The sequence below is a fragment of the Coloeus monedula genome, assembly GCF_965178545.1.
Source record: "Coloeus monedula genome assembly, chromosome: 4".
In the NCBI taxonomy this organism is placed as follows: Eukaryota; Metazoa; Chordata; class Aves; order Passeriformes; family Corvidae; genus Coloeus; species Coloeus monedula.
Window position 1 is genome coordinate 43465252 of NC_138784.1, and position 19647 is coordinate 43484898.

Sequence of the window (19647 nt, forward strand, 5' to 3'; positions counted from 1 at the left end):
AATACTAAATGGTACAAGATGTATTTCTTAGCAAACGTCATGCTATTTATTTGCTTAGACCGGGGAGGAGTATCATTATAAAAGGCATTTTAGAGGCATTTATAGAAGTCTCATGAAAAGCTATTTCCTACTCTTGTGCTTTGCACTCCTACTATGAATGCCCAACACAAACCAAACAATCCATTCCTGTCAGCCAAACCCCAAAGTTCTGCAAATGACATAGAAGGTACTGAAAATACAGATTTTTTTTTTTTTTTTTCAGTTTTACATAAAGAAAATACTAAGGTCAAATCAGTTTGCTCTTTCACACAGCATGAAAGATCAGTAATAAAAACATCTAGATTTCCAGAATAAAATCAGTTCTTTCCTTGAAAATTTTCCAGTTGTTTATTAGGCTTGAATTAAGGTGGTGTAGATTTAAGAGCATCATTAACTTCAGAAAGAAGTTTCAGTCTTATTCTAAGCTGAAACCAAGATCAGCAGAAAGGCAGCTAGGGATATCATACAACACAATTATGAAGGTGCCAGCAGCCGTTTGAAAGGCACCTAATTATGTGTTTTAAGGCAAAATTTAAAATATTAGGGATAATTTGCTAATTTAAAACTAAGACATCCCTTGTAGACATTAACAGCTCGGAACCACACCAATTTTTTTGGTATACCAAAATTGAATAATTTAGATGTATAAACATTACATCTAGTGGAAAATGCCATAAATCCTTTGGTATTAATCCTGCAACCATGGGCATAAAAATGTCTCTGGCATTACACCTCATCCTGACACTGGGAAAGTGATACAAGACCCAGACATTTGACTTGGTCTGTTATATAAGAAGGCATTCTGCTTTTCTATTATGTTTTCTTCTTACAGCTGCCACCCCAAGGAAAGCAGATGTATTCCAGCCCTCTAGGAACACAGCACTAGCTGTCACCTGCTCCTACACAGACCCTCACCCCCTATGCCGCCCTATTGCCTACCTCACCACTGTTCCTGCCTGGGCTGGCCTCACCTGAACAGGTGACCCCTGTACAAAGCACCGTGTTCCCACCGGAGCCTCGCACTCCGTGTCTGTCGTGGGTTCAGTAGGGCTGCAGCCAGCAGAGCTGCTCGGTGACTGCTCCCCAGAAACTGCAAAATCCTCTCAGCTTGTCGGGGCACTTAAGGGGGGCACCAGGAAGGCAGCAGCAGCAGAAGTGCATCAGCATTCAAACAGCATGGTCTGCAACCTCTTGTTAACAGCAGCATAAGCAATCTTGAAGATTCTCTTAGCAGAAGCTTAAACACAGCAATCACTACAGTGAGATCTGATTTGTTCCTGAATGTAAAGGACACTCCACCACAGAATAAACACCAATGACTTTTCTACCCATTTGTTTTACACAGGGCTCATCAGACCACAGACCTGGGAAGCCAGTGACAACACTAACAGCTGCCACGTCTTTCCACTACTGCTAAGTTTCATCAATACACGCCAGACCGACTGATCCAGGCTGCAGCCCAAAGAGACTCATTTGGCAAGGTTATGTAAGAAATGAGCTGCTGGACCGGCTGCTTCGTTTTTGTTTATCCACACAAATTAAAAAGTGTGGTCATGCGTAAGTTAATCAATAGCAGAAAACAGCTCTCTCCACTTTTTATGCCAGTTGGCCTATTTAATGCTCTCAATTTAAAAAGCAGCAATAAAAAGGCCACGAAACAGAAGATGTGTCAGATGAGTGGAGGACAGTGACTGGCTGGAGCGTAAGCCAGGGCGTCACGTCCGTTGTTACGCATTTCCCAGAACCCAAGTATAAAATTGGCAGAAATTACAGATCAACCTCGAGCCAGCAATATACATTAAGACTTACTGCAATGAAATAGAGTACGGCCCTGGATAAAGCAATATAAACTTGGAAAAAAGAAGGCAACTAAGAGATATGAATAAGTAGATGCAAAGGCACTCTCTCTCAAGAAAGCACCAAAAGAAAATAAAAACAAACATAAAATACCTAACTACCACTGACAATGCCATACACACTATGTGAGTGCTTATAAACAAAAAAAGAATTTTTTTTTTTTGTTAGTAGTCACCCTTTCAAAAATAATGAAAAAATTGTCCCCAGATTCACCAATTACACATTTTGAATTTCTAATATAATTACACATTTTGAATTTCTAATATAATTTTTTAGTTAATATTCATGAGAGTATTATGAAATACTTCCTCCCAATTTGTAAGCTAAGAATAAAACAAACACAAACAACACATTCTTTGGCATATCTCCAGGCTTTGCATTTAACAACTTATGGTACCTACCCCAAACAGAAATTTGCTGATGTTACTTTAAATTTCCCATTAAAAAAAAAAAAAAAAAAAAAAAAAAAAAGTCAGTGCCTCCAGGAGGTGGCCATTATACATGAAAAAAGTAAAGAAGCTGCAAGCTGTTAGACTGTGGACGCATGCCTAATATGCATTAACTATGTCCATTACAGCTAATTTTTACAGCCATTTGGTGTCCTGACAGCTTACTCTGAGGTTTGCCATCATTACAATGCCAGCCCCATCCTTGCCTTACGTAATACTGTCTGTATCTGTGTAACTTTTTTCAGCAATGAAGAATTACTTTATTCTAAGGCATGGTGTTCTTGAAATATTTTAAAAAAAGACTGAAATGGGGGAAGGGATTGTTTGGTCCAAAGCCCAGTTAATCAAGATGGAATGTCTCCTGGTGCTCACATCTGACCTCAGGGTTTTTCAGGATTTCACTGGTCTCCCTGGTGATAGTTGCTATGAGCACTTTCAGTGTGTGTCATGAGAAATACTTGAAAAGAGATTTTCACTGCTTTCACACAGTCCTTCTAACCTTAGATGTATTAACTTTTATCAATGTTGTTGCCCATTAAAAAATAAGTTGAAAATTCTTCTAATTTTTTCTTTTCATTCCTTGCAGGGAATCCAAGCACTGGACAGGGTTTGCCTCCTGCTGCCACAACGAGTCACTTTAAAACTTTACAGGATGAAAAGATTTTTTCAAAACCTCCCCTCCAGGGAATGAGCTTGAGAAGATGAAGGTGTCTTGTCCTTTTAAAAGGCTCAAGCCAGGTAAAACACATCTAGGGGTGATGCAAAGTAAATTATAGCCATGGAGCCATGTTCATCAGCCTCAAACACTGGGCCCTAAGAATCTCATTGTATTTTATGAAAACGAACAAGTGGAGTGTCACTGTTTGAGAGGCTACAATAAATTGTATTCCTTTTTCCTTCTCACTCAGTTGAAAATACCAGCATTCTGTAAGTTTTAAATCATGTAATCCTCCAACCAACAAACAAAATGTTTCTTTATAAACCTTAAAAGATAAAATCATCTTGTTTAATGCTTGCTCTGCAATACCAAGGCAGTAGGGTTTCGTTGTCAAAAGTACTGCAATGTGTGTACTTATGCATGGCAAGTTTTGAGCAGTTAAACTGTTTGAATTGATTTGACAGAACCAAACACTGCAGTTCAACACAACAATTTCTCCTGCCTTTTTGTTTTGCTTTATTTTCTGGATATTTCAAAGAAAGTTCAAGTTTAATACTTGAAAAGCACAGATAAACTACACTCGTGCACTTTTTGGTGTAGAAGTGAAGAAAAATTAGCTGGTTATTAAAAAGAGTCAACAACTGAAACATATTCAAAATTGGTTGGAACATCAAAAACTGACACAACTTAGAATACACAAATTATGAACTTTCAGAAGTCTTGGGAAAACATGATTAAGGCAATCATTTCCAAAAAAACACTAGGGTACAATTCCTTTGGCAGCAGCAGAAATGCATTCAGCTATATTAAGATGCATTAAGCATCTGCTTAAAAGCTTTCTGGCAAACTTAAGTGAAAACCAAATTTTACACTGAATGGCAAAGCTCCAGTTTTTCCTATAAAAGACTGCTTTACACACATGAGATTCTGACATGTTGTTGGAAGAGAGCCTGAAAAACATCCTCACACTTCGAGCTGAAAATATCTGGATTCAAAATGGAACTGTAATTCTCAGAGAGTTGTAATTAAAGTGCTTTATACTTTCCACTACTGTCTAATTGACAACTGACCTACACTTACTTAAAAAGGGGAGGAAAAACTTTGTATAATTAGAATGTTCAGCTGACAGAGGATTTTTGAGGCAAAAGACTTTCATGTTACAATTCCCACAGGAAAACAAAATGGCAACTTGAATGTTTTTTCACTTTTAACTGTGGACTGAAACACATGGGAAGATACTAGTGCTGTCCTCAGCTGCTTAATGGGAAGGCAGACATACAGAAGGCAGACCATGGTATTCCCAGAGGTGCAGAGTGATGGTGGGAGAACCAGTAGACACAAACTGCATGACAGAAAACTGATTAACTGCAAGGAAAAAGTCTTCTCTGTGATGGCAGTCAAACAAGGCAACAGGTTGCCTAGAGAGTTAGTGAAATCTCCATTCTTGGATGTACACAAAGCTAAAGTGCAAACAGCCTTGATCAACCTCATCTCAGGGGCTGCTTGGAACAGGCTGGACTAGATGGCCTCCAGACATGCCTCCCAACCTAAATTATACCATGCTTCTATAGAGGGACTGAAAAGATAAACTGCACATTCACGGGCAAAGCGAATATACAACTACTTCACATACACCTACTTCCCAAAAATAATTTTTTATTTTTTAAATAATAAATAATTTTAGCTTCACAAGTACAGCTAAAGAAAACTCAAACTCTTCCTTAGACTGTAGACAGTCCCCTAAACAAAGAATTTTGTTCCAATGAACAATATACTAAACTCATTTGGAAATAAGAGAAATAATTCTCCAAATAAAAATATTGAGTATTGTTGTGCACAAAATTTGCCTGTATCAGGAAGACATCTATACCTTCCTGAGAGAATACAAAGAGTTCTTAAAAGGCAGTGACTGTTAACTATGCTTATTTGATGTGCACTGGGGCAGATTAAAAGCTCTTTTGAACATTTTTAACATGACAAGGTCAATAGCCACTGACTCATGCTGCTATGTGCATTACCTTTTGGAAGAAGTGTCATCCAAAAACATAAGCATGATCAGATCAGCCTAACAACATTCAGGGTAAAAATCTTTACTTCTGTTCCTGAAAAATATCTGTGCTGGAATGTAAGACAGTTTCAGGCTTTAGGAAGAAAATTCTTCAGGAATAAAAATATGAATGTATTCATATTTGAGTAATATGTACTCTAAATTTTACTATTCCAGTATGTAATCAACATACTGCAAATAGCAGCAAAATTACTTAATGGTGGCCAGTTTAAGGAAAAGAAAAAGGTTAAAAGGAAAGTCCAGCTGTTTCCTGAAGATCTGTTCTAAAGAGGCCCACAACCAGCTCCTTTCCATCTCTATTATAAAGCAGTATTTTCAGGCAATTTGGTGAAATGTTAACAACTACCCAAAAAAGTCAATTTAAGAAACATGTCCAGCAAGTGACCTTACTAAAGTACAGAAAGACTGAGGAAACATGTTTTCTTCAAAAATGATTTAGCTTTTGAATAGGTGACACTTTTCACAGTACACGGCTTTTCAGCCTTAAATACTTAGTTTTCATCCTTGAATTGAATATTGTCTTCTTAGTAAGGAATTAAACACAGCAAGTCAGAATTACATCATATTCATTGGGCACACAGATTTTTTTCAACTGGTGGCTGAAAAACTTGCAGGTTGGCAGATGCTTTCCAGGTTAATGATCATCACCTCTAACACTGGACACTTCTAACGAAGGCTAGTGATTGTCTAATTCCCTCCCCAACCTATGCATGCTCCAGGAAGAATGTGTTCCAGAATGTTGCCACTTCAGTCATTCCTAGTCATCTTTTCCATGATCTTAAATATTTTTTTGACATCAGCAACACAATTCCCCATTTCCCTCCCAAGCCATTTGTTCCCAGGTCATCTGGAATCACCTTTGCACCCAAGTGGTTCGATGTATTCTGTACTTTCTCAATTATGTCATCTTTGCTACAAGATAGAGAGATTACAATCATATACAGTGTTTAATAAATTCTGCACCGTGGATTTATATAGCTAACTCTTTCTGATATATAGCATCCTATTGACCTAGAACACTTACAAAGAACACATTAAACCAGAGCCATAGTTTAATAGCTTAATCCATGGTTTAATCCATAGTCTATTATGTATTTTACCCTTTCTGCTTCTCCTTTTAATATGCCTTTGATTGTTTCCTCATTTTTATCTACTTCCTTTCTGAAATATTATAATGGGAAGTGAGGGGTTTTTGGGAGGCCTTTTCATTTAATGAGAAAACTGAACACTCTTCAGCATATAAATTGTGAATGAAGACCCAGTACAAAATCAGAATTTTTCTTGTGGGTTCTTTAACACAGTCATTTATACTTGACCATTATTTCCACATCATACCTTTTGTGACTTCTCCCTTGCATATGGAGAAGTAACTAAATTTTTTGGACATTATTGTTTCCTGACATCACAGCAATCCTCATCTTTCTCTATATTCTGCATCATTATCACCATTCTGTGTTATAACTGCTGGTATATTTCCAGGATAATTGCTATATATTCACTCTATTTCTATCCACATGGACTGAGGCACCTGTTGATACATTTGACTTCTTAATGTGATCCAGTTTCACTGCCCTTGAAGCACAAAGCCCTTATTCCAAAGGTGCAACCTGCTCCTATTCTGACATATAAACCAATATTACAGTCCTGGAATATTCACTGTTGAAGTATCCTAACTAAAAGTTAGACACTCCAATCCATTTGTATTAGCTTGTAAGAGTTTGACATTTGTATAGAAGCACTTCCAGACTGAGTGTTGGTTAGATTATCTGTTTTTATGTGCTCTGTTTAAATAAGACTGTCAGCTTGTTTCTTGATAAAACCTGATAATACTTCTGTTCCTCCCAGCCAATTTTTGACATTTTCTACCATGGAAGGGACATCACTCAAAAGTACCCATTTGTTTGCTTTCATTTATTTTTCCAAATTTTAGGTTGAGAGAAGACTGGATAGAGAAGCAAGAGTTACTTGCTCCAGCACAATGCAATTATGGTGCTTCCAGACTCCTCAATGAAGATTTTTGTCTTCCACTGTGGCAGGAAGGTAGCCCACCAAGGTACTTGGCAGGCTATATCTGAGACTTAGAAACAGCTCCCTGCATTGAGATACACACTGAAGGTGTTCACTTTGAGAGAGGATTCAAACTTTTAACTCTTCCTTGAGAGAGGCAGACAAAACGAGGAGGTATTCAAAAGCCTGTTGGGAAGTCTATTCACCAAGTATTGACACAACCTAGGTTGAATTCTCCCATCTGAAAGAATTGAGTCAGTCTGTCCCCAAACCCATACTGAGAAGCCTCACTTCAGGCTGCCTGAGTTCAGAGGTTCATTGTCTCAAGAGATCAGGAGAAAAAGCCCCTCTGTGATCACAGTCTGACAGTCACACCTAGTCCTTAGCAAAAAACATGTATGGATAGGGTCCCTCTTTATCATTAAGGGGCTTGCAAAAAAAATTCCCACTGAACAGTGATAGTTTCTATCACTAAAAAGAAGTTGTTCTCCCTTTAGCTCAGACTCTCTAACAATTATGAGGAATACACAGGAAACTAAATGCTGCCAGAAGGAAGGCCAGGAGGAGGCCCTCACCTCAACAGGCTTTTTTGTCTGATGATGAAGACATGCTCATCACCTAAGGGAACTACGAGACTGAGCCTTTTCAGCTGGAGGCAACAGTAACCATGCCCAGATCTGCTACATCCATACTTAAACATTTACTGCACTTCTGAACTAAAAAAAAAAAACAAAAAAAAAAAACCAACAGAAAACTTGGAGAACTTTCATGAACTCCTGTAATATGTAGAATGAATACAATGGTTTACCAAAGAGTAGTTCCTTCTCAAGTGCGAAGAACATAGATTTATGTCCCATGATCTCATTTACAAAGCATTACAAAGCCAGACTATTTTGAAGAATGTCGTTGTGATTTTAGTGCTCACCAAAAAATAGAGAACACACTTCACATCCTATCTTTAACAAGTTAAATACAATAGTATGCAATAGTTTTCCAATCATGAGTTCAGGTAAAATCCAAAGTTCAGTAGGTTCTCTTCACCCTTCTGATCTGTTGAAGTTCCTACCACTATCTTGTTTGGGGTTCCTCCCCACTTCTTAATCCTGATTCTACTTCTTCCAGAGACTGTAATTGGTACCTTAATAATTTTAAAGATGAGAAACTAGACAAGAGTCTAAAGGACAGATAAAAAGAATTCAAGGCTAGAAGGCATTAAAAGCCTGCTATAGGTCAATATATGACCTATATATAAAAATTAATATATAAATACATGAGATTTCAAAGTGATATTGAAATAGCTTTTTTGACTTCTGTTCTTCAAAGTTTCTTAAAAATTGATGTAGCTCAAAATAATGTATAATGAAAGAAAATGAACAGTTGAGTAACAATAATTTTCTTTTTCATAGATTAAGGTTGGAAAAGACCTCAAGATCATCAAGTCCAACCATTAACACAGCACTGCCATCTTCATCACTAAATCATGTCCTCAAGTGCCACATCTACACATCTTTTGGTGGAACACTTCCAAACCCTTTTGATAGAGAAATGTGGAGAATTTTTTCCTGATATCCAATGTAAACCTCCCCTAAAACTTGAAGCAGTTTCCTCTTGTCCTATTGCTTGCTACTTGAGAGAAGAGACTGACCCTGACTTCACTACACCCTCCTTTAAGGTCGTTGTAAAGAGCAGTATCCATGAGTGTCATTTTCTCCAGGATAAATAACCCCAGCTCCCTCAGCTGCTCTTCCTAAGAGTTATGCTCCAGACCCTTCATCATCTCCGTGCCCTTCTCTGCACTTGCTCCAGCACCAAAATATCTCTCTTGAAGCAACGGGCCCAGAACTAAACACAGGATTCAAGGTGCAGTATCACCAGTGCCAAGTACAGGGGGACAATCACTGCCCTAGTCCTGCTGGCCATGCTATTTCTGATACGTTTCCAGGATACCTCCAACTTTTTGCCTTCAGTAGTGGTGCTCTAGATGTTCCTCCAGTAGAGAAAACATTCTGGAGAAACAAGTGTTAAGTTCCATAGCTTGTAGGGATTCCTATATCCAGACACGCAGAAGCCATGGCAGGAGGTGCAGCTGGGCACACAACTGGAAGTTGCTTGTGATTACCATCTGCCCAATGCAGGTGTCTCGCACATGTATCTGCCTCTGTGATAAGACGTGTGTTCAGCATACAGTGTGAGAGCCTCAGCATTCCGGTGGCAGCCAAGGAGAAGCAAGTCCCCTGGGACAGAAGGAACCACAGCGTAATCTGTGATGACTAATTGTGGTCTGCAACCTACCCTCCTGCCTGGTCCAAAAGAGAAGGTGAAAGGCGCAAGCTGTGGACACTGGGGTGGGGACTGCTTTGGTAAAATGACTACTCCTAAACCAGAGCATTTCTAGAAGGAAGTTTTGCATCTCTTTTAAATAAGCAATCTACCAGAAGATGCTGTCCTCCCTGAACATAATTAAAATCTTACCTTCTCCAGTGAGTCCACGTGTACTTTGTGACTCCAGCTTGCCAAAGATGTTTTGGCACCTCACAGGCATTAGCTCCCTGAAGATGTGCAGGGAACACTTCAACATAACATCATCAATCTGACCAGACAGCCAAATCTGGTAACATCTGTGACCAGCTGCACCTGCCATTTGTTATTTATCAAAGTGTGCATGTGTGTGTGTAGGTCCTTGCAGAATTTACTGGGGCACCCAGTGGTGAAATTGGAAATAGATATAAGATGATGATCCTAGTCTACTTAAACAAATCAAAACTATTGACTCTCCAGACTGATTAGCAATTGTTTTCATTGACACTAGCAATAACAACTCAATAAAAATGCAAAGAAAGTACAATAGAAAGTATTGGCCCAAAGAAGTAATCAAATCCTTATCACATGCTCCTATGTCAAGGATTCCCTGTTCAGTAACACAACTTTTCCTATTCTGCATGGGCACAAAACACACATCACGGTAAATACACAGAGACTCCTCTTTCCTCATTTCATCTATTATTCAAAAAGATATTCTCCAGTTTTAATTTTGGCAATATGTCCTTACTAATCCCTATATGCTACTGTCTTCCATTAACCACCTGTAAGTAGCTGCATAGACGCAGTTGCTAGCAGACTGACATATTTGTTGTCGAATCTTTCTGTTTACAAGCAACATGAAACAACCACTGCGACTATAAAGTAAAAAGCAACGATTTTATATTTTCAAACCGAAAAGGCTTAAAATTAAATTTAAAATATTTACTGTCTTCTTTCCACTGTGTCTATTCCATAGCATTGGTAAGTGTTTCTTTCCTGTGCAGATAACTGTGCTAGTGTACCTTTCTCAGATGGGCAACAGTGGTAAACTGTTTAACAAGCAAGAAGACAAGTAACTATCAGATAGGTGTCTTGGGCTTCCAACAAAATTTCTTTTGCCTTCAAACACGTGGTGAAAAAGACAAAGAAAGGTGAACTGGGATAATATTCAGTTCAGTACCTGCCCTTCAGTATCTTCACAGCAAGCATTAAACATATTCACCCAGTAACAGCCTGTTTGATACCTAGAAAGCTCAGCACATATCCCACCTTCCCCTTCACAGCCTTCAGGAATGTAGTCCTCAGCAGGCACACACACAAATAATGTGAAGAAAACGCTAATACAGCGGGCTTGCCATATGAATCCCAAGAATCCATTGTTTTTTAACTGGTTTTTCTGGGTTACCACAAACATGGTAAAAGATGACCATCCGTTTAAAATGCTGCCCTCATACTACAAATCTCATATTTATATATATATATGTATCCACATACATATATATATATATTTATATATTTTTATACGTATATATGATCCCATACACAAAGGAATGCATGTATTTAAATTCAGTATCAAAAGAAATTGTGGATACTGTCTCTGAGCAACCAAATGCCACACAGGAAGGCCACCATAATAATATGCAATCCAATGTTTCATTTACAACCTGCAGATGCAAAGACATTCTTCACAACTCATTCATTCATTGACTGAAAGAAAAGCCAGTGATCAGAGTAATAAGGACTGATGTTCTGCATAAATTTAGTGCATGTGGTAAGCAATACATAGCAAAATTTCCCTCTAAGCCAGTACGACAGCACAGGCTTACACACACTGTGTAATTTCAGATATCTCCCTTTAGGTTTTATCAACTCTGGGACGTTATTTCATTGTTGCTAATGGCAAATTATGACTTTAAAACTACTTTTACTTCCTTAAAGGCAGGTACAGAGCATAATCATCACACTATCTTAGTAAAGGGTTGCAAAACTTTACACTAAGGCCAGACTGTAATTCAGGTAAGAGTATGCTAAGTTGTACCTGGCATTGCTTGCAGAATTTCAAAAGAGAAGCCCAGAAGCCATACATTGAAACATGGGCTACTCATGTCTTCTTAGCACATCTGAGTAAAATGGAAAGGTTCAGAAAATACAGCATAAATGCACTAGATGCTATCCTACAGACCAGGTAAAACCTATTCCTGAAGTTTAGCTGCATTATTATAGGTGACTGGCAAGTAAAAGAAATGGTAGCCTGAGGAGCAGTGCATGGCAGACCCATAAACACTGCATTTTTGTTTCAGTTGTGCTGTGCAAAACCATAAACATTGTTCAGAAGAGGATATTCGCCTGGTGAATGGATGTGTGATTCCTCTGGAAACCAAAGGAACAGGACACATGGAAATGGTGCCCAAACTAGTAAGACCCTTGGAAGGGTTGAGAAAACTATTCCTAACAATGAAGTACGTCTAGGACTTATGGTAAGTTGCCAAACTATTCCTGCTGGGCCAACACACCCACAGTCTTGCTTAACAGTGTATGCTACTATCCTCACCCTCAGTATAACATGCCGTATGACATGAAAACCAAAGGTGAAAAATCCTTTTGATGAAAAGCTGAAAAACTACCTCAGTTCTCAAATGTACTGCAAGATATATAGAATTTTTAAGTTGTCACTCTAAAAGCCTATGATACGTTGTGTTTCGAGTAAAATATCTTTTGAAAACCTGTCCTACCTTTCCTCTATGCAACCTCAATGCAACTCCAAATAGTTGCATAAATGTGTATATATATATATATATATAAATGTATACACCTATGTTACAGTGAACTCAAAAGAGATCAAAATCCCTCTTTAATTATCCAACTTCTGTAATAAATAGAACACTGTTGCAAATAATTATCCAAGGAGAATCTGGGGATTGTGGAAAAAGAGAGAGGAAAAAACCCACTGCATATTGAAGTGCCTTTAAATTCTGCCTTATTTAACAGATCATCCAATTGAGTGGAAATATTCTGATCTACAATACCCATCTGTCTGTAAAATAGAACACTACTCTGGAGTCACTTTCAACATAAGTACACAATTAAAATATATGTAAAGCAGCCCAGAAAGAAGTCCTCATGTAAAACATCACAAAAATTCCTTAATACTTTGCCTCTTATGATTTTGCTTTGATATTAAAATATTCCATCAATTAAATGACACATACAAGATCCAAGTATGCCCTCAGTAACATACAAATGTAAATCCTGACTCAGATAAGGCCTGAACTGCAGACACATAACACAGAAACAACTGAAGTCCTAGGTTGATACACATAACATGAAAGTATGGCAAACAGGACTGTGCTTAAAAGCAGGCTGAGCCCATCCATGTAGGCCTTTCACACATACCACTTGTTGGCTCTCATGACACTGAGGGCCTGCAGTACCAGGCCATGAATACTGTGGGAGGAAACAAAGAAGTATGGAGATTCTACCAAGCAGAAGCACTGAAGGTCTGCCATGAGATGACATCTTCCCTTTTGAAAAAGAGCTCTTTAAGATAATAGGTCTCAGAATTGCTAGAGAGAAGCAGAACCATTCCAGGTGTAAAAAAACCTTTTGCTTCTCAGGAAAAAAAAAAAAAAAGCATGGGCATGAGCCCAAGCAAATCTGCATGACATTAAAGCAATACAAATAAGACTACTGACTAAAAGTAAAAGCTACAGAGGAATTAATCTCTCTCCACTGTGAATGCTGTAGCTGGGGAGAAGATGCGCACAAGAGTCACAACAAGCAACGTGAGTCAGTAAACACACTCTTTCCCAAACTCCATTATGTCTCTGGACAGCAGACCACTATTTGGACTAAAAGAAGAATAAAAATGCCTGAACAACTTGAAAGCACCGAACCCAAGCCAAGAAGTACCAGGAAAGTTCTGAGTTCATGATTAAGACAGCACAGTCAGGAGGCTGCTTGGTCAGCTTGGCTCTGGAACAAAGTGAGCTTGCATGGTGCCATGACAGTGTGAGCACATCTGGATGACCTGCCTTTAAGCACAGGCTGTTAGCTCATTCTCTGAAGATCTACTGCAAACTGGATGATTATATTTTAAATAGGATTAAAAATATATGCACTCTATCCTATCAAAACCCATTGTATAACTCCAGCTTTCACTGTGGTTGTAGCAGGAAGTTCCGATTTTACCATTCAAACCCAATGAGACCCTCCCAGGAAGATAACGTTGCAAATGAGCAACAGACAGGAAAACCACTGGGAATTTTCTGCAACTAAAGTATTACAAAATGAGGTTTAATTTAAGAAAAAATAAGTATTTTCAATATTTCCAGAGGTAAAATCCACGTGTTGCCCTGTGTCTTTCTCAATTCATCAATAGCTTAATTAATTCTGAATAGAGCAAAAAGTCTACTGCCAAAAAGACATTGAAGTCTAAGGCAATATATGCATTATTTTTCATACCTTCACTGAGATGGAATTTTCAAGTGCACAACTCTTCTTTTATGAGAGCTTTAAAGTGTAATCAGGATATGTACAGGCCTTATTGTGTTAAAGGGAAAAAAATTTGCCTTGCAGTCTTCTTGGCATCACAATGTATCCATTAGCAATTGCTGATTTTAGCTTTTAACAGTGACTATAGCCATATCAATTCATGATGCTGACCTCTATTTTTCTGAATGAATTAAGAGGAAGAGAAAAATGTGGCTTCCACTAAGCTTACATTCCAGCACAGGAAATCCTGTGTGGTTAGATACAGTATGTGTCGTGCTCAGAGATTTCATTCTACTCCCCTTTAAAAAGCCAACACGAGCAGCATGTCACAGGAAATTCTTCCTTATTTTCAGTAGTTCTTAGGACAAGGCTTCTTTGGAAACAAGGTCAGCATGAATAGAGCATTGCTTCCTTATCGCTGCTAAGCAGCTGCGTTGAGGATGCGAGACACAACGCTGCACCCTGTCCCTGAATACCGCTTTTCATAAACTTTAAGCATATGCAGCTCAAGCAGTTGGAAGTTCCCTTGTGCTTTTTTATTTTGAGATTTTTATACCACACGCTTTCAAAAAAAAATTTTTTTTAATGTACTGAGGAACTGTAAGGTTAAACTCCACCTTAAAAATCAAAAAAAAAAAAAAAATCAAACTTCAACTACTTTCAAACAGACAGCACCACACAGCAAAGCTGACAAAATTAAAGCACAGAGTTTTGGCTGACTCTTCAGGAAGTGTGGGGCCCAGTTCCAGCTCCCTCTGCAACGTACCACTTTCAAGGTGCAATGTACTGCTTTCAAGGTATTATTTTAAGTCTTTTACTCTGCAACTCCTCAGTTTTATATAAAGCTCCAGCTGTAATTAATCATTTAACTTCATAAGCAATTTATGCAGGAATTATACGCTTAGAGTCAAAGCATATTCCATTTTTTCCTGATATAAACTACTTACAAAACATGCAAGCAGTTTCCCCCTCCCCATACCCCATGCCAGTGAGACTACTGTCAAGTACACTGATGAATAAGGTGTTGCTAATTTCCCTCAAGAGAATGCCTTGAAAGGTTTGCATTGATAACAACAGCAGTACACGAAATATTTGCATTTATTTTTTTGCGTATTTTTGAAAGGAAGTCAAGGGATGGAGGGAAAGAAGCTTTAAAAGTAGCAACAGTTTGTCTAACTGGCGGTAACCAATAGCAAACACCCCAAAACCACAGGAAGAGGTTAAGACACTTAACCCCTCTGTGGCCAGAGAGACACAGAGTGGGCAAGGTCCATCCACCACAGAAAGACAAACATACCAATCCAATGCTCTTGGCAGAGGAGATGCAGAGGCAGCACACTTGCTCTCATGCTGGAGACTCTTTGATTAAGAATTTAGGTGGAAGAGCTCAGAGGTGAGACTGCCAGCATTCCTCAGGCAAAAGGGTAGCAACAGCCACCTTTGAGACACAGGATGCAAAAGGAAAGAAAATAAAAGAAGGGAAGCATCAAAGACCAGTGAAAAATGGTCCTAGCAGTTAAAATAAACTGTAGGCTGAGGCATACGGTGGTACGCAGTACCGTGGCTGCACCGCATTTCAATCCCATCGAGCTGATCAACTCTGCAAGCATTTTCCAGAAGAGATACCTAAACAACAGATATAAACCTGTTACCTACAGTTTTGTCTTCCTAGTTTTCTGGCTGCAGAGCTCCCAAGTGTCCTCACACTGAAAGCTCTCATGCAGCAACAGCCCCAAGCTGATGAAGTGTAGGATCTTGTATGCTCCTGGCTACGCTGGAATGCTAAAACATCCCTCAGGCTTGTAGAAAGTATGAAAATGGTCTGGGTGATTACAATTACCTGGGGTAGAATCTCTCCTTTTCGTCTGAAGAAAAGCCATAATGCAGGATAGGTTATTGGAAATTGGTGTCTTGAAGGAAATGGCAATGGTAATAACCAGCAGATAGAACACTTGCCAAACGTCTTAATTCTGTTTTAAAACTAAAGGTCATGCAGGTGCTTTCAGCTGCATCATCACGTAAGGTAAAAGATCCTATATTCTGGGGTTCATGAACATCTAGAAGCAATTTTACCATCTACAAAATAGTTACAGTATGTAACTATATTACAGTATGTGCAGAATCGTAAACTTAATTTTACAAGCATCTTCTAAAAGAAATGGCATCAGATAAGAAAATAACATTTTAAACCACAAGGATAGTAAGGGAGTACAAACCGAGTGGTTTTGAGCATTTAAGTAGATAATGGGTATAATATTCCTATGACACTGGGACAATGTAAACATGTTTAATTTTGCAGTGTAAACATTGGCTTTTCCCTGAAGTGCAGAGTAGTAATTCCTCACAAAAGAGGAAGAGATTTCTTCAAGCATCCAAACCTTAAGCCTCTCCACTTTCTTTCAGAATACTGCTGTTATCTGAAACCTCAGTATAATGAATGCTGCCAATACAATTTATTTAATACCTTAAAACCTGTGGGATAACTAATAGGATAGATTTTCCTTTAATTGCAATGTAAGGCTAAAAAGAAAACACCACCCCCCAAAACCACACCTGACTCCTTAGATCTTTTAACAGTTTATTGGGATTTGCTGTTCCATCTAACTTACAGCTGCACTGGAAACCAAAGAAGGTACAACCAGTCCACACATACCAGGAACTACTCCCTCAGCAGAGCATACTGCAGTCCAAAATTTTTCATTTACGTTTATTCTTAGAAATCTGACTCTGTGTGCAAAGCCAGAAAACAACATCTTGAAATGAAACACGGCAAGTACTTGTGTTGGTGCAACTCACAGACCTGTCTTTAAGATCCTCTGCTTGACTCCACTGCATTTGACAGGGCAAGATCTTGATTTCTTTCTGGATGTGAAGTTAAACTGAAGCTGAAAAGGGAGGCTGAAGTGCTATTTCTGCTCTGACAGCAACTATGGAAAATCCAAAATAGTTCTGTTTCAGTATTACTCAAACTAGTAATTAATTCAACCTGACCAGTTCACTGACAGGTTGCTTGTCCACAGCTGGGAGGGTCCCAGAACCAATCAGTCAGAAAAGCCCTTCTGCGTATCATGCAGGTGGCAGGAGGTGCCAGGACTGCCTGGCACAGAGGCTGCTGAAGCAGCTATGGCTGGTTCCACCTTGCATTGGAGGGGCCAGGCTATGGGATCACATCACCCGAGTGTCACCCCCACCAATCCCTCCTCCCATTCCTCAGAGCTCCGCAGTCCATGGGGTGCAGAGGCCAACTGTTTTTGCACAAGGCTTTCAATTCGTGAAATCTCTGCTGCTTGGCTCAGGCACATTTATTGCTTATTCTACCAAGCACCTGATACATCGGAAAGAACAGGGAAAAGCTTCTGCCTGAAAAACACACAGCATAACCTACAATGACATCATAATAAACACAAATTAGCTATGAGAAAGGCAACCACAAGACTAGAAACCACCCCTCAAACAGGACATGGCTTCCAGGAAATCACTACTGAGAAATTCTAATAATTCACATCATGTTTGTTTAAGGACTTATTTGCATGCAGTATACTGTAAGGCAGAAATGGGAAAATAATACCAGAGCTAAGACCAAGCAAGGCAGCAGAAAGCATGATCACAGAAGCAAGGACACATTGACTGAAGTCATTAAGAAGCACTAGTTACACAAGTGACTCAGCTTTAGGGCAGTGTCAAATTCCTTTCAGTTCTTGCAAAATCTGAAAATCATCAATATTCATCACCTTCCTGGCAAAAAGTCTCATTCGTTAGATTCCCTTGTCAACAGAATAATGAAGCCAGAAGAAGTTGGAAGTTTCTTTCTGGGACAGTCAAATCCATCCCTCTGCAAGTGAATTTCATTTTATGGGAAAAAAATTCCTTTTTTTCAGTTCCATCTTTGGCACAGAAGTATTTCATTCTCGTGACTGCAAATTTAAGTACATTACCAGCTTCCCCACCTCTCACAAGGAAAAATCTACTCTTCTGTAACTTATACCTAAGACATTTCATGTAGCAACAGACTGAAAAGCCAGATGAAGAAACTAAACAAACAAACAAACAAACATTCATGTACTCAGAGAGCTATGAAATTCCGAGGGCAAAAGGCAACTCAGAAATTACTGAGGGCCTTAGTGGGCTAAAAAGTGCCCCTATAGCACAGGAGGCTAACCAATGGACAGCTTTGGTGAAATAAGGGGGGTGGCAAACCCACCCCAAATCCCCATACTATAATAATTAAAGTACGATTTCTAAATTGTACTTTGTTTCTATTTTGTACTTTTTTACGTGGTGAATCATTCAGCTGGTCTGCACAAAAGTGCTATATTTCCCATCCAGGAACAAGCATCTATTTCATCACTGGGGTCACTTGAATTTCAAAGGTTCCTTCGCCACTGGTAAAAGGATCTATCAGAGGTCACAAAGGATCCCATACAATAGGAATCAGCTTTATTGCTTTTTATTGTTCTTTCAGTCAAGAACTGTTTTAATCTCACCAAAACTTTCTCCAGTCTGTTAACAAATAGGCAGGTCATTTGTACAGAGGCTTTCACCCCACCATGAAAGGAAGAAAAGGAAGAAAATAGTACTCGGAAAATGGTAGGAAAATGGAAAAAGCAGTTCTGTTTAAAGACAAACAAAACAAAAAGGACATTCACATCACCAATAAGAGAGACTTGGAAGATTTATTTACTAGCTCCAAAACTATCCATTTTGATAGCATGAAAAGCAAGATATTTGGTACTTGGTTAACCAAGTTACCCAACACAAAGAGACAACTGTCTAAGCTCCTTCAATGTATGTAAGGACACTAACATTTGAGGATAAAACACAGAAATGTGGCAATTAAGGACTTCGATGTTTTTAACAGTGTACAGTCAAAGAGGTTTTCTTCTAATGGAGTTACGAAACAGAAACAGGCTTACTCTAGCAAGCTCACATTTACTGCCGTCAGTATTAGACTTCCCAGTACAACCATCATCCAAATAATCAACGGAAATAGTTTGCAAAATGTCACTCTGATATTAGCAGTTACTCAACCAAGGAAAGATCTCTAAGTTTAGAAATAAGAGTAGCATTTTTCAGCATGGAAACTGGTTTGTCAACAACCATTCTTCTCCTGCACAAAACCTCCGACAATGCCAGCTCACAGTAACACTAGCTTCATTTATTGGCAGGAAAAAGGCGTCTCTTTGTACCATCAGTTTTGTGCCCTTTCAATAGCAGCTCCGGCGGTAGATTGGTGTGGACAATCGCAGTGACCATCTGCAACTACAAGACAGTTTGATAGCTGCAAGACTAACATAGGTTTGGCATCACCACATCTTGCCCTGCTGAGTTTTTCATACAGCTTTGAAAAAGTTAATGAAAATGGATACATTCAAAGCTGAATAAAAAGAGGTCTCAACAGGCTTGACCCTAAACCTAAACAATGAAACTGTAATGCCAGCACCATTGTATCAACACGACAGATGTAGGTCGTGCTAGCTTTCATCCATTGCTGTGACTGATAGCTTGCAATTTGCTGACAAGACATCTAGTTTCCATTTTCATTTGGTTTGTAGGCACAAATTTCAAGGGTTCAATTATGATGGAAGATGCACCTAATTTTTTTTTTTTGGTTGTTCACAGAAAAAATTCTTGCAAAGACTTTAGTCAGCATGTGTCACAAACCTAGGACATTCTTGTACTAAATCCACCCTACAGAATTTATTCTAAAATTACTCAGTGCAAGATTGGTTTAAAAAGTTTAGAAAGGAATATTATGGCTTAACCAAAAAAGTTAATTC

General features: G+C 38.8%; 1 protein-coding gene across 2 annotated transcripts in view; it reads right to left on the bottom strand.

Annotated features, from left to right (window-relative positions):
- SRGAP1 (SLIT-ROBO Rho GTPase activating protein 1) overlaps positions 1 to 19647 on the bottom strand; it is a 144021-nt gene that overhangs the window by 100723 nt on the left and 23651 nt on the right. The window lies entirely within an intron of this gene.